The 16,246-nt window shown below is 40.8% G+C and overlaps 1 long non-coding RNA gene across 1 annotated transcript; it reads left to right on the forward strand.

Annotated features, from left to right (window-relative positions):
* Nucleotides 1-10,442, forward strand: LOC123509204. Its single transcript, XR_006676161.1, has 4 exons — nucleotides 1-43; nucleotides 655-782; nucleotides 1,734-1,826; nucleotides 10,357-10,442. It is a non-coding gene; the product is annotated as an uncharacterized LOC123509204 (long non-coding RNA).
* The last annotated feature ends 5,804 nt before the right edge of the window (nucleotides 10,443-16,246 follow it).

Genomic DNA, 16,246 nt, shown 5'->3' on the forward strand with positions numbered 1-16,246 from the left:
CTCTGTTTTAGACATTGACAGTTTTTGAACATTTGTGGAGCAGGTGAGTTATTCCCAAGTGTGTGCGTGTACATGCTTATTATCTAAAGTATGTAGAGTTAGTGAGACGTGCCAATTAAGGTGAAAAAAGTCTGGTAAAGTGAAAATAAGTGCGTCTTTATAAGCAAACTTTTGGGTTTTGTTGCCTCATATTTGTGGTGGTCATTCCTGCCCTCCTACGCATTGTCACGCCCCCATATTGCCTCCATAGATAGCTTATGCACCCATACACCTCCCATGCGCGGGATAGTTTGATAGTTGAAGCGGTTACTGAGATATGGTGGTGTTCTTGTGTTAGGCAGTGTCCGCCATCCTGCCTTCCACATCGGCCCTCTCTGTGTTAACTATTTTCAGTTTTTCTTATTTACTACGCCTTGTCACGCCCCCATATTGCCTCCGTAGATAGTTTGTGGATCCATACACCTCCCATATGCGTGATAGTTTGATAGTTGAAGCGGTTAGTGAGATATGGTGGTGTTATTGTGTGGTGGGCAGTGTCCTTCACCCTGCCTCGCGCCTCCCACATCGGCCCTTTCTGTGTTGGCCTTTATTCAGTTTTTCTCCTTTCCTACGCCTTGTCACGCCTCATTTATAATATTACTACCACTATTCCAGAGGTGCACCATGGCTTGCCACAATGTCACAATGGGTTCTTGGAGAGCCGCTGCTGTTGACTTGCTGCATGTCTCCTCTCTGCGGCAAAACTCCACAAATACTCCACTCACCAAGTTCCAGAGGGAGAGGTGAGTGTGTTTGGGTGTGGGAAAGGTGTCCTCAGGTGTGCTGTGAGTGTGGTGTGTGTGTAAGTGTGTTTTTTGTACGTTTTTGTAATGTCAACTATAGCTACCTATGTATAGTGTTTATTTATTTTTTTGGTGTTGGTTGGCTAGGGTAAACTTATTGTGGGCGTTTTCCAGGTGTGATTTAAGGGTTGTTTGTGGAGTGTGTGTGTGTGTGTGATGCAATATTTTTAGGTAATTTTTGGTGCGTTTTGGTTAGGTAATGTTTGTCTTGTTTCCTCCACAGGTTACCTCCAGGCTTTTCCTTCAGTAGACTATTTCCTCCATGTTTCCTCCACCTTCCCTCTAATTTTGAGTCTCCTATCTCACTTCTATCATAGTCAAAATAGTACTTTTCTAAATCTCACTTCAAAACCTGACAATTTTTCTCATTTTTCCCTCCACCACCTCCTTTTCTTTCCTCCATATCTCCCTCCACACACCAAACTGTGTACTGTGCTGGTGTGTACAGGTGTGGGAAAGGTTTCCGCAGGTGTGGTGTGTGTGTGTGGTACGTGTGGTGTGTGTGTAAATGTTTTTAGTGTAAGCTACTATATATTTTTTGGGTGTGTATTTTTTGCATTTTCCAGTGTTTGCAAAGGGTTGTTTGTGGTTTGTTGGTGTGTGCAGGTGTGGGAATGGTGTGTGCTGGTGTGCTGTGTGTTTGGTGAGTGTCGGGTGTGTGAAAGCGTGTTTTTCCTTACAATTTTGTCTCATAAACCTCAATTTTTTAACTTGTTTTGGCCGGAAAATATTTGTCTTTTTAAAATCCTCCTATTACCACCACCACCACTGTCCAACCACACCCACAACCACCACAAACAACCAACATTACCACATCAGATGCTCACAAAACCACACCATTTCACTACCACCACTAGTACTATTATAACCACCACCACCTCCTCCCAACAGGATCACCAGCCACCACCGGCCGTACTAAAGGAAGTGGCTCTATGTAGGGATGGAACATAGCAACTACACCAGCTGGGACACACCTAGCCAACTGTGAGTATTCAAGGCTGTTTTAGGGTGTTTGAAGACTTTGAGGGTGTTTAAGGCTACTTTAGGGTGTTTTAAGGCTGTCTTAGGGTATTTTTAGGCTGTTTTAGATTGTTTAAGGCTATTTTAGGGTGTTTGAAGAATTTTAGGATGTTTAAGGCAGTTTTAAGCTATTTTAAGGGTGTTTAAGACTGTTTTAGTGTTTTTAGGGTTATTTTAAGGCTATTTAAGGGTGTTTAAGACTGTTTTTAACTATTTTAGGCTATGTTAGGGTGTTTTAAGGGTGTTTCAAGATATTTACAGTACATGCACACACCATCGCTCCATCAGTGCTTCATCTTCTCGCTTTGTGTGTTTTTTATGATTCAGTGACAAAGTGACTAACTGTTTTCAGGGACACTGGGTACGGTGGCTTGGGGAGAGGGACCGTGTGGCCTGAGGGGAGGGGTGGTGGCCGGTGGGCAGTGTGTTACTGACCAGTGTGGTGTAATGGTGTTGTCATTGTCACCCTTGAGGAATTCTGAGGGTGAGCTGGCTCTATTAGATGAATTACAGGATTCTGAGGACAATGAGAGTCAATCAGAAGGACTCATTAGTGACTCACATGAGGAATATTTGCCAGAAAAGGACAGTGAGGCCAGGAGCTCCCAGGAAGAAAGTGATGGAAGTGGTGAGGATGACAATTAAGGAAGATGGAAAACATGTATGTTGATTTAGAAGGGTGTATGGTTTTAAATGTGGACATGGAAGCAGCAAGGATAAGAATTAAGGGAGATGGAAAGTATATATGTTGATTTAGAAGAGTGTACAGTTTTAAATGTGGACATGGAAGTGTGGAGGATGACAATTAATGGAGATGGAAAGCATGTATGTTGATTTAGAAGAGTGTACAGTTTTAAATGTGGACACAAGTGTGGAGGATGAGAATTAAGAGAGATGAAAGTATATATGTTGATTTAGAAGAGTGTACAGTTTTAAATGTGGACATGGAAGTGTCGAGGATGAGGATTAAGAGAGATGAAAGTATCTATGTTGATTTAGAAGAGTGTAAGGTTTAAAATGTTGACATGGAAGTGTGGAGGATGACAATTAGGAGAGATAGAAAGCATTTATGTTGATTTAGAAGAGTGTACAGTTTTAAATGTCAACACAAAAGCAGTGAGGATAAGAATTAAGGAGATGGAAAACATAGATGTTGACAGTACCTTGGCATGTGACTGGCCATGTGTGCTGAAGGGCAGGAGATCCGCACTTCAAGCAGGAATGCTGGAAAGAATGAAAAAAAGAAAAGAAAAGAAAAATTAGGTTGCTTATCAACAATAATGAGATGATGAGTGAATGTATCCAAGATTATTTATAGAAGCCAGTAAATATTGGTACAGAATGAATAACCAACATACTTGAAATGCAAGTTGCAAAATTGATCTCTGCATGTGTCACCAGATCAGTGGTGGGGCAGGTGGGCCATGTTTCTGGCAGGATTGCTGAAAAAAAAGGTGGTTAATCAACAGTAATGAGATACTAATGCATGATAAGTAGACATATCCAAGATCAAATACAGTAAAGCCAGTATATATTGGTACAAAATAATCAACATACTTGAAATGCAAGTTGCAGAATTCATCTCGATACAGGCGACCCGGATTTTGTCGAGCAGCTGGAAGTAGTGGCACTTCTTGTACGAAGTCGTGCTGCTGCTCTTCAAAGTCAGGGTGGCCTGCATCAATAGGAATAGGAATATTCCTGTCTTTACATATATTGTGCAACATAGCACAAACATGCACCATCTTGCACACCTTCAATGGTGGGCTGACCCGGACCTCACTGTGCAAGACATGAAATCGGTGTTTCAGCTGCCCAGTGCCTCTTTGGACAACACTGCGTGTCTGCTTGTGAACCCTGAAAGAAAACATCAATGATAATAACAGCCATCATATACCATTAACCTGTCAATATGATGGGGACAATCAAAATTCTATCCAGGTGTTGTTGTATTAAATTATTTTCATGATTTATTTTTCTTGCTCTACAAACCAATATGTATTAGTAGGAACTGTGGCACTGTCCAAATGAAGTGGTCCCTCCAGTTTTCCTCGTTTCCCAGCTCCACCCTCACAGCTCTCACTCAGCCGACATGACATCTATTGAAAATATGATAACCAAAACATTGAAGTAATGCAGTTCACAACCTGCACAGTGGGACATCTTGCCTCAAACTGAATTCAAATTCATACCGCAAGTCTCAAGGCCACCGTGATTGGTTGAATAAATTATGATTTTTTTTTTCATTGGCTGACAGTTCACTTTCAAACGGAAGTAACCAATCAGCGGAAACAATAGCTCAAACAAAACGAGTCACTAATGTTGGCCCGCACGCTAGCCGCTGCCCTGGGTCGAGCAGCTCTCGCGTCACTCTGTCTCTGTTCTATTGACTCGGGAGTGAGATCGCCAAAAATACGATTAAATTTTTGAAATTCGGTATCACCATTATAAATAGGTTGCGCCTTATAAATATGGGATTAAAAATACTCGTAATGACGAGCTCTATCTCATGAGGTGGGTAAAAAACATTTAGTGGAATGTGGTGAAACACTGGAATAATACTGTTTTTTGTATGTTTTTGTAATGTCAACTATAGCTACCTATGTATAGTATTTATTGTTTTTTGGTGTGGGTTGGCTAGGGTAGACTTATTGTGGGTGTTTTCCAGGTGTGATTTAAGGGTTGTTTGTGGAGTGCAGGTGTGTGTGTGTGTGTATGTATTTACCTAGTTGTAGTTTTACAGGGCCTGGGCTTTATGCTCGTGTGGTCCCGTCTCCATATCTAGACTTATCTAATTTTTCTTTAAAACTATGTACACTCTTTGCTGACACCACTTCCTCACTCAAACTGTTCCAAGTCTCAACACATCTTTGCGGAAACTAAATTTTTTAACATCTCTCAGACATCATCCCTTCCTTAGTTTCTTACTATGCGATCTTGTGCTTCTAAAGTCATATTCTTCTCTCAGGATCAGTTTCTCATTATCCACTTCATCCATTCCGTTAATCAATTTATAAACTTGTATCAGATCCCCTCTCTCTCTTCTCTGCTCCAAGGTTGGTAGATCCATTGCCTTTAGTCTCTCCTCATATGCCATCCCTTTAAATTCTGGAACCATTCTTGCAGCCATTTTTTGTAGTCTCTCTAATTTTCTTATGTGTTTCTTTTTATGGGGAGTCCACACAACTCCTGCATATTCCAATCTAGGTTTTATTTTAGTACTTATCAATTTCTTCATCATTTCCTTGTCCATATAGTGAAATGCTACTCCAATATTCCTTAGCAAATTATACGTCTCTCTGAAAATTCTATCAATATGGCTTATGTGTGTGTGTGTGTGTGTGTGTGTTTTGTTGCTTGATGCAATATTTTTAGGTAATTTTTGGTGCGATTTGGTTAGGTAATGTTTGTCTTGTTTCCTCCATATCTCCCTCCACAGGTCCTCCTGGCTTTTCCTTCAGTAGACTATTTCCTCCATGTTTCCTCCACCTTCCCTCCAATTTTGAGTCTCCTATCTCACTTCTATCATAGTCAAAATAGTACTTTTCTAAATCTCACTTCAAAACCTGACAATTTTTCTCATTTTTCCCTCCACCACCTCCTTTTCTTTCCTCCATATTTCCCTCCACACACCAAGCTGTGTACTGTGCTGGTGTGTGCAGGTGTTGGAAAGGTTTCTGCAGGTGTGGTGTGTGTGTGTACATGTGGTGTGTGTGTAAATGTGTTGTTTGTTGTGTAAACTATATTTTTTGGGTGTGTTTTTTTTGCGTTTTCCAGTGTTTGCAAAGAGTTGTTTGTGGTTTGCTGGTGTGTGCAGGTGTGGGAATGGTGTGTGCTGGTGTGCTGTGTGTTTGGTGAGTGTGGGGTGTGTGAAAACGTGTTTTTCTTACAATTTTGTCTCATAAACCTCAATTTTTTCACTTGATTTAGAAGTGTACAGTTTTAAATGTGGACATAAAAGTGTGGACGATGAGAATTAATGGAGATTGAAAGCATAGGTGCATTTCCATTGAGTTTTAACGGGCTAAAGAAGGCATTATGGGTATCTCCTATCTCAAAGCCCACCAACTATTTGACTGCTAGTGTTCTTATTGATGTAGTGATAATTACTCCTGCAGTGTATCACTTGTGTCACTATGTATCTTGTATTATCACTTCACTTATTCACTTATTCTCTATGTGTCACTGTCAAGCACTTCACTTACTTACCCACTGCTTCAATAACACTCTGAATTTATGGCCTCCGCACACTGAAACACTAAGGTCTCTCTCTCTCTCTCTCTCTCTCTCTCTCTCTCTCTCTCTCTCTCTCTCTCTCTCTCTCTCTCTCTCTCTCTCTCTCTCTCTCTCTCTCTCTCTCATATTAATCCAGTTTTATTTATTTCAGATTGTGTTAAAAATATGGAGAAAGACGGACCAAGGCAAGAAGAGGTGGAGGAAGAGGAAGAGGAAGAGAAGAAGAAGAAGAAGAAGGTGGAGGAATATGAGAAGAGGAGGAGAAGAAGAAAAGAGAGAAAAAGAAAAGGTAAAATAATAAATATTGTCATTTCATAAAGTTTTTGCTATTTCAATTCTCTCTCTCTCTCTCTCTCTCTCTCTCTCTCTCTCTCTCTCTCTCTCTCTCTCTCTCTCTCTCTCTCTCTCTCTCTCTCTCTCTCTCTCTCTCTCTCTCCTCCTCCTCCTCCTCCTCCTCCTCCTCCTCCTCCTCCTCCTCCTCCTCCTCCTCCTCCTCCTCCTCCTCCTCCTCCTCCTCCTCCTCCTCCTCCTCCTCCTCCTCCTCCTCCTCCTCCTCCTCCTCCTCCTCCTCCTCCTCCTCCTCCTCCTCCTCCTCCTCCTCCTCCTCCTCCTCCTCCTCCTCCTCCTGTGCTAATACTATTACTATTATTACTATCCCAGTGTGACCTGTGTGACCTCTGACCTTTTGCCGCAGGACTCCTTGGACTGGGACTTCACTGTGACCCGAGAGGAGGTGGCCACTCAATGCTGAGGTCACACGGCTCCCTTCCTTATGCAGGTCAGTGGTGTGGTGTGTGGTGTGGGGAGGTGTGGTTGGGTTGGGCTGGGTAAGATTTTGAAGCATTTTTTAAAGGTATTTTAAGACAGTTTGACATGCTTTGAGGGCAATTTAAGACAGTTTGGCATATTTTGAGGGTATTTTGAGAAGTTTGACATATTTTATGGCCATATTGAGACAGTTTGGCATGTTTTGAGAGCATTTTGAGACAGTTTGACATGTTTTGAGGGCATTTTAAGACATTTTGGAGGGCATATTGAGACAGTTTGGTTTTGAGTGTATATTAAGACAATTTTGGAGGTTTTTAGGGAAATTGAAGACAGTTTGGCAGATTTGGAGGGCATATTAAGGTAGTTTGTTATGTTTTGAGGGAAATTTGAGACAGTTTAGCTGGTTTTGAGGCCATTTTAAAATAGTTTGTCATATTTTGAAGACATTTTAAGACAGTTTGGCATGTTCTAAGGGCATATTAAGACAGTTTGACATGTTTTCAGGGCATATTAAGAGAGTTTGGCAGATTTTGAGTGCAATTTAAGAAAGTTTGGCAGGTTTTGATGGCATTTTTAAGACAATTTGGCAGGTTCTGATGTCATTTAAGAGTTCAGCATGTTTTCAGGGCATTTTAAGACAGTTTGTTATGTTTTGAGGGCATTTTAAGACAGTTTGGCAGGTTTGGAGGTCTCTGGTGTTGGTGTGTTATAGTTAGGTATGGTAAGGTTAGGTTAGGTAAAATTGAGTGAAGATAAGTTAAGATAAGATTAGGTTAGGTTGGGTTGGGTTATGCTGGGTTGTTCTGGGTTAGTATGAGTTGGGTTGGGTTATGCTGGGTTATTTGGGGTTGGGTTGTGTTGGGTCATGCTGGGTTAATTTGGGTTGGGTTGTTTTGGGTTAGGTTGGGTTAATTTGGGGTGGGTTGGGTTGGCTTATGCTGGGTTATTTGGGGTTGGGTTGGGTTGGGTCATGTTGGGTTAGATTGGGTTGGGAGCAATATGGATTTTGAAAGGATAATGCAATATTTGGCCTGAGGATGGTAACAAAGAGCAGTTGAAATGCAAAAAGATGTATACATGTGTTTGGTGGACTTTGAGAAAGCCTTTGAGACGATTAGACAGGAGGAAATGATTGACGTGTTAAAGGAGATTGGATTGGATGGCAAAGATGTAACAATGATAAATAACCTATACTGGGAACTAAAAGCAGCAATAAGAATAAAAAATAAAAACACAGAATGGGTAGAGATACAGAGAGGAGTGTGGCAAGGCTGTGTACTCTCACCAGACACAGAATGGGTAGAGATACAGAGAGGAGTGTGGCAAGGCTGTGTACTCTCACCAGACACAGAATGGGTAGAGATACAGAGAGGAGTGTGGCAAGGCTGTGTACTCTCACCAGACACAGAATGGGTAGAGATACAGAGAGGAGTGTGGCAAGGCTGTGTACTCTCACCAGACACAGAATGGGTAGAGATACAGAGAGGAGTGTGGTAAGGCTGCGTACTCTCACCAGACTTGTTCTCGTTGTATGGACAAAAATGTTTGGAGGAGATGGAAGAAATGGAGGGAATTTGCATTGGGGGAAGAAACACAAACAACATACATTATGCGGACGATACAGTTTTAGCGGCAGATTCCGAGGTAAAATTGCAAGCACTCATAGATAGTTTAACCCTTAACGTTCGGTGATTGTTTCGGGATGATTGTAGCGTCGCGTGCAGAGAAGCAGGGATCGTTCCGGGAATCATGATTTTTCGGCGCTAAACGTTTGAATCTCTCCCCCTCACTGTTGTTCCTGGGGCAAGTGGAAGTCTCTGGCATCTTTTCTCACTCACCTCTTTGAGCCTGGAGACATATGTTCCCTCACATAGGTCATCTTTTCCCATTTTGAGGCAACATCTAGCAATCCCCGTGACCCGGAGTTAGGTTTCGGTACTCCGAGTGATGTTATGTCAGTGTTACTCGGTAATGACATTGAGGATAGTGGTGAAAATGAAGACAGTGATTTTTTTATTAAGACAGAAGAAAGTGAAGACTCCAGTAGTGATTCTGATAGTGATCTGGGAGACAGAGGCCAACCCTCACAGCGACGTTCATAAACCTCCTCACATACTCCCTCGAACAATGCGCTGGTGTGTGTCACCCATGGTTGCCTCTACAGGACTGTGCTTGTCGGCCAAGTCACGTCAGTCCCATTGCCAAGAAGAGTTGCCACATTCCAATTATTATAAAAATCCACAATATTTGTAATATGTGGTTTATTTTTATTTTTCTGTTTTGAACATCATTTCATCTGAGTTCACATTTTCATGACATGAAAGTGCAAAAGTTCCTACTTTTACATCAAATTCATATGCCCAAATGGAGAGAGAGAGAGAGAGAGAGAGAGAGAGAGAGAGAGAGAGAGAGAGAGAGAGAGAGAGAGAGAGAGAGAGCGTGGTGTTATCTGAGCTTGGGGGGTATTTCTTAGCGGCGGATTCTGCCATGAATTTTTTGACGTGCAATAACTTTGGTGTGAGAGGTGATGACATGTTGAAAACTATATCGTTGTACTCAGAATAACACAAAGAAATATGCTTTTATGAGGAAAAGAATATTTTAGCATTTTTGACAGGTGTGATTTTTCCTCGCTGTAACAGACAGAAAGTAAATCAACCCCCGTACTTTAAGGGTAAGAAAGATAATGACCAATATTAGCATGAATATAACTCTAAGACAACGTATACTCAAGCGTTATGTATGGTCCACATTAACGTATGGCTCTGAGACATGGACGATAAAGAAGAACATGATCAAAAGGTTAGAAGCAGTAGAAATGTGGTTCATGCAAAGAATGCTGAGAATCCCTTGGAGTGCACGGATCACTAATGAAGGATTGAGAAGAGTAGTAATGGAAAAAACACCGGTGAAGAGTATCAGGAGGAGACACCTCAATTTTGTGGGCCATGTACTGAGAGGACATGGACTGTGGGAGAGAATGCTTGTTGGGAGAGTATAAGGAACCAGCGAGAGGAAGACAGAGGGTCAAGTTTATGGACACATTGGTGAAACACGTCAGTGAGGGCTGGACAACTGTGGATCGGGTTAGAGTGGCTCAAAACAGAGGAGGATGGTGTTCCATGGTCGCCGACGTCACGTGACAGGCACCTCGGTAAAGGTAAAGATAAAGGGTTGGGTTAGGTTGGGTTATGCTGGGTTGTTTGGGTTGGGTTAGTTTGGGGTTGGGTTGGGTTATGTTGGGTTGTTCTGGGTTAACTTGGGTTGTTTTTGGGTTAGGTTGGGTTGGGTTGAGTTGGGTTGGGTTATGATGGGTTGTTTTGGGTTAACTTTGGTTAGGTTGGGTTGGGTTGAGCTGGGTTGTTTTGGGTTAGGTTAATTTCTGTTCAGTTTAGTTAAGTTAGGTTGAGTTCTGTTAGGTTGGGTTGAGTTGCGTTCAGTTCAGTTTACAAAATAGTGAAGGTGACTCAATGTAAACCTATCATTACAGGAAAGTCAAGCCAATAGTCCCTGAATGTTGCCAAGGAGACACACTGCACCACCAAGCCAAGCCAAGCAAGCCACAATGCAACACAAGCCTTCTACAACACCTACAGCCATCAGCAACACCCAGAGTACAAGACAACACCTGGAGTCATGAAGAACAGTTAGGATGGATTAGCAGTTTGGAATGTTTTTCTTTTAAGGACATTTGAAGACAAGTTTGGCATGTTTTAGGGCATTCTAAGACAATTTGGCATGTTTTATGGTATTTTAAGACCATTTGGCATGTTTTAGGGTGAAGATATTGGCCATTAATCTTCTGATGTCTATAAACCTTTTCTAATGTCAATAAAATGGTTTAATGGTACTCAACCTCAAGGTAAAAATGTCTCCAAGTACTGAAGGGGTTAAAATAGTGAAGACTGTGGCCATTAATCTTGTCACCTCCTTAGACCCTTGCTAATGTCAATAAAATGGTCTAATGGTACACAAATGTCAAGGTAAAAATGTGTCCCAGTACTGAAGGGGTTAAAATAGTGAAGACTGTGGCCATTAGTCTTCTGATGTCTATAGATCTTTCCTAATGTTAATAAATTGGTCTAATAGTACACAGATCTCAAGATATCCCAGTATTGAAGGGGATAAAATAGTGAAGACTGTGGCCTTTATTCTTCTGCCCTCTATAAACCTTTCCTAATGTCAATAAAATGGTCTAATGGTACACAAATGTCAAGGTAAAAATTTGTCCCAGTACTGAAGGGGTTAAAATAGTGAAGACTGTGGCCATTAACCTCCTGATGTCTATAAACCTTTCCTTATGTCAATAAAATGGTCTAATGGTACACAGATCTCAGGGTAAAAATGTGTCCCAGTCCTGAAGGGTTTAAAATAGTGAAGACTGTGACCATTAACCTTCTGCCCTTTATAAACCTTTCCTAAAGTCAATAAAATGGTCTAATGGTACACAGATCTCAGGGTAAAAATGTGTCCCAGTCCTGAAGGGTTTAAAATAGTGAAGACTGTGATCATTAACCTTCTGATGTCTATAAACCTTTCCTAATGTCAATAAAATGGTCTAATGGTATGCAAATCTCAAGGTAAAAATGTGTCCCTGTACTGAAGGGGTTAGAATAGTGAAGATGATGACCATTAATCTTCTGATGTTTATGAACCTTTCCTAATGTCAATAAAATGGTCTAATGGTACACAGATCTCAGGGTAAAAAGGTGTCCCAGTACTGAAGGGGTTAAAGTAGTGAAGACTGTGGCCATTAACCTTGTGACCTTCATAGACCCTTCCTAATGTCAATAAAATGGTCCAATGGTACACAAATGTCAAGGTAAATGTGTCCCAATACTGAAAGGGTTAAGAAAGTGAAGACTGTGTCCATTAACCTTGTGACCTCCATAGACCCTTGCTAATGTCAATGAAATGGTCTAATGGTGCACAAATCTTTAGGTAAAATTGTCCTCCAGTACTGAAAGGGTTAAGATAGTGAAGACTGTGGCCATTAATCTTGTGTCCTCCATAGACCCTTCTTAAAGTGAATAAAATGGTCTAATGGTACACAGATCTCTAGGTAAAAATGTGTCCCAGTACTGAAGGGGTTAACATGTCATACTAACCAACCACATTACCCCTTACACAGAATAATTATTTATGTTACAACTTTGCCCACTAAAACTAAGTTAACAGTAATTGTAATGGGAGGCACTGCAAGGTTTTCTTCATTTTTCAGAATTCTTATTTATTTATTTATTTTTTCTGTCACCTCCATTACTCCCAAAAAAATTGTTAAGCTGCTCCCAAGGGATGATTAACCCCCAGTTTGGGAACCACTGTCTTGGAAGGTCTCATAAAAATACTGAATTTTTGTGGCAAGGTGCTAGAAATGTGTGTGTGTGTGTGTGTGTGTTACAGGAAAGTTTTTTTTTGGGTGGGTTTTGAAATAAGTTTGTGTTTTATACTGTGAATTTATATTTATGTGAAGATTTTTTGTGTTTTGAAGTGAGGTGAGGCTGTGTGTGTGTGTGTGTGTGTGTGTGTGTGTGTGTGTGTGTGTGTGTGTGTGTGTGTGTATTTACCTAATTGTAACATACGGGAAAAGAGCTATGCTCGTACTGTCCCGTCTCCATATCTACTAATGTCCAGCTTTTCTTAAAATCATGAATATTCCTTGCGTTGACCACTTCCACGTCTAAATTATTCCATGCTTCCACCCTTCTATGAGGGAAGCTATATTTTTTCACATCTCTCCTATAAGTGGCCATTTTAGTTTTTCCCATGCCCTCTCGACATTCTTTCATTCCACATACACAGATCTTCCCTATCCATTTTTTCCATGCCAATCATCACTCTGTATATTGCTATCAGGTCTCCCCTTTCTCATCTGTTTTCCAGGGTCGGAAGTTGCATTCTGTTCAGTCTGTCTTCATAAGTCAAATCTCTTAAGTCAGGCACCATTTTGTTGCAGCCCTCTGTACTTTCTCTAGTTTCCTTATGTGTTTCTTTAAGTTCGGAGCCCACTGTATTGTTGCATATTCAAGCCTTGGTCTTATCATTGCAGTAATTATTTTCTTCATCATTTCTTCATCTAAATATACGAACGCCACTCTTATGTTCCTCAATAAGTTCAATACTTCTCCAATTATTTTGTTTATATGTCTCTCTGGCGATAGGTCATTGGTAATTGTCACCCCAAGGTCTTTTTCTTCATGACTGGTTTTATGTCTTCATTTCCTATCTTGTACATACTCCTGATTCTTCTTTCACTCTTGCCAAACTCTAATTTCTTGCATTTTGTCGTGTTGAACTCCATTTGCCATGTACAGCTCCATTTCCATATTCTGTCCAAGTCTTCCTGGAGTAGTTTGCAATCTTTGTCACATCTCACTTTTCTTAACAATTTTGCATCGTCTGCAAATAGGCTCACATAACTGGACACCCCATCCACCATGTCATTTATGTAGACCGCGAACATTACTGGTGCCAACACTGATCCCTGTGGAACTCCACTCTCCACCAAGCCCCATTCTGATGGTCTGTCCTTAATTATTGTTCTCATTTCTCTTCCTACCAAAAGTCTTCCATCCATTTTAGTAAACTGCCATGCACTCCTCCTACCATTTCAAGTTTCCAGATCAGTCTCCGGTGTGGTACCTTATCAAAGGCCTTTTTTAAATCCAGATATATTCCATCAGCCCAACCATCTCTTTCCTGTATTACATCTATCACCCTCGAATAGTAACATATCAGGTTTGTCGTGCATGAACGCCCTTTTCTAAAACCAAATTGACACTCACAAAGTATGTCATTTTTCTCCAAGAAGTCTGTCCATCTATTCTTCACCACCCTCTCACACATCTTAGCTACCACACTTGTAAGTGACACTGGTCTATAGTTCAATGGGTCTCTCTTGTTACCTGATTTATAGATTGGGACAATGTTAGCTCTTTTCCAGTCTTGGGGCACTACACCTTCCCTTAATGAGGCATCAATTACTTCACAAACTTTTTCTGCCAGTTGCTCCTGCATTCTCTTAAAATCCATCCTGATACCCCATCAGGTCCCACAGCTTTTCTCACTTCTAAACTCCCCATCATATTCTTGATCTCCTCCACAGTTACTTGAAACTCCTTCATAATCCCTTTCTGTTCCATTACCAGTGGTTTGTCAAAAGCAGTCTCCTTTGTGAATACCTTCCGAAAGCATCCATTCATAGCCTCTGCCATTTCCTGGGATCCTCACTGCATACTCCATTTACTTCTAAACTTTCAATACTTTCTCTATTTTTGATGTTGTTGTTCACATGTCTGTAAAAAGCCTTGGTTGGTCTTTACATTTATCAATTATATCCTTTTCTTGTTTCTTTCTTTCTTCTCTTCTAATCAACACATATTCATTTCTTGCTCTTTTGTAACTTTCCCACTGCTTAATCCGTCTTTTCCTTCTCCACCTCTTCCATGCATCCTCTTTTCTTGTTCTAGCCTTTTCACATCTATCGTTAAACCAGTCCTGCTTTCCAACTTCTCTATGTTGTCTTATTGGTACAAACTTTTTCTCACCTTCTTTGTATAATTTTATAAATTCCTTCCACTTTTCATTTGCTCCTTAGCACTCTTGAATTTCATCCAATTTGTCTCTTGAAAGAATTTCTTTAGGTTTCCAAAATCTGTCTTGGCATAATTCCATCTTCCCACTTTATATTCTTCATTTCTTCTAGATTTCTCTTCATCTATCACCTTGAACTCCAAAACTGCATGATCACTCTTTGCTAAAGGGCACTCCACCCTCATCTCCTCAATGACCATTGGCTCTGTACTAAAGACCAAGTCCAGTCTTGACGATGCTCCCTCTCCTCCAAACCTAGTATCTTCTTTGACCCACTGAGTTAACACATTTTCCATTGCCAGTGTCAATAGTGTATTTCCCATGTTGTCTCTGATCCTTCCATTGACCAGTCCTCCCAACACACCTCTTTACAATTAAAATCTCCCATCATTATAGTTCGTTCACAGCCACCCAACATTTCTTCCAGACATGTTCCTGTATCACTTATCATTTCTTCATATTCCTGTACTGACCATGCATTTGTCTTAGGTGGTACGTACACCACTATGTAGTGCCTCTTTTTCCTTCATTAGTTTCTGCTCTGATCTTTAGCACTTCTGCCTTTCCCATACCTTCTTTCACTTGATCCACCTTTATATCTTTTTTAACCAGCAACATCACTCCTCCTCCCATCTTACCTACTCTATTTCTTTTCCAAACATTATATTTCCCTTCTCCAACCATCATCAGGTCTTCTCCCTCTCTCAGTTTTGTTTCAGTAAGACCCACAATATCTGGGTTCTTGTCCCTCAAGTAATCGTTGAGTTCTAAAATCCCCAATATCACTCCATTTATGTTGGAATACATTACATTCCGCTCATACGTAAGTTTCTTTAGTCCTTTCTTGCTGTACTTTTCTGGGTTATGAACCACTTCCTCAGTCTCATATCCAAGATTCTCCAGAAAAACTCTTTCTTCTCCTCTTCTGTCCTCTCCATTTTTTTTCAAAGCCTCCTTTCTCAACTCATTTAACATTTCTCTTTCCTTTTCACCGAGATCTCTTCTCAACCAAATCTTCCTTGTTGTTTCCTGCTGGGCTAGCCTCCATGACTTCTCCACCAATTCATCTACATCCTTTTGTGACTTAAGTTTGATTCTTATTGGCCTCATACCTTCTCCTGTGAACTTTCCAATTCTATGGAAGTCCTCTATTTCTTGTACTAGGTCTTTTTGTGTGTGTGTGTGTGTGTGTGTGTGTGTGTGTGTGTGTGTGTGTGTGTGCGTGCATGTGTGTGTGTATTTTTCACCTAATTGTATTTACCTAATTGTAACATATGGGAAAAGAGCTATGCTCGTACTGTCCCGTCTCCATATCTACTAATGTCCAGCTTTTTCTTAAAATCATGAATATTCCTTGCGTTGACCACTTCCACGTCTAAACTATTCCATGCTTCCACCCTTCTATGAGGGAAGCTATATTTTTTCACATCTCTCCTATAAGTGGCCATTTTAGTTTTTCCCATGCCCTCTCGACATTCTTTCATTCCACATACACAGATCTTCCCTATCCATTTTTCCATGCCAATCATCACTCTGTATATTGCTATCAGGTCTCCCTTTCTCTTCTGTTTTCCAGGGTCGGAAGTTGCATTCTGTTCAGTCTGTCTTCATAAGTCAAATCTCTTAAGTCAGGCACCATTTTGTTGCAGCCCTCTGTACTTTCTCTAGTTTCCTTATGTGTTTCTTTAAGTTCGGAGCCCACTGTATTGTTGCATATTCAAGCCTTGGTCTTATCATTGCAGTAATTATTTTCTTCATCATTTCTTCATCTAAATATACGAACGCCA

The sequence above is a fragment of the Portunus trituberculatus genome, chromosome 26 (genome assembly GCF_017591435.1).
Source record: "Portunus trituberculatus isolate SZX2019 chromosome 26, ASM1759143v1, whole genome shotgun sequence".
In the NCBI taxonomy this organism is placed as follows: Eukaryota; Metazoa; Arthropoda; class Malacostraca; order Decapoda; family Portunidae; genus Portunus; species Portunus trituberculatus.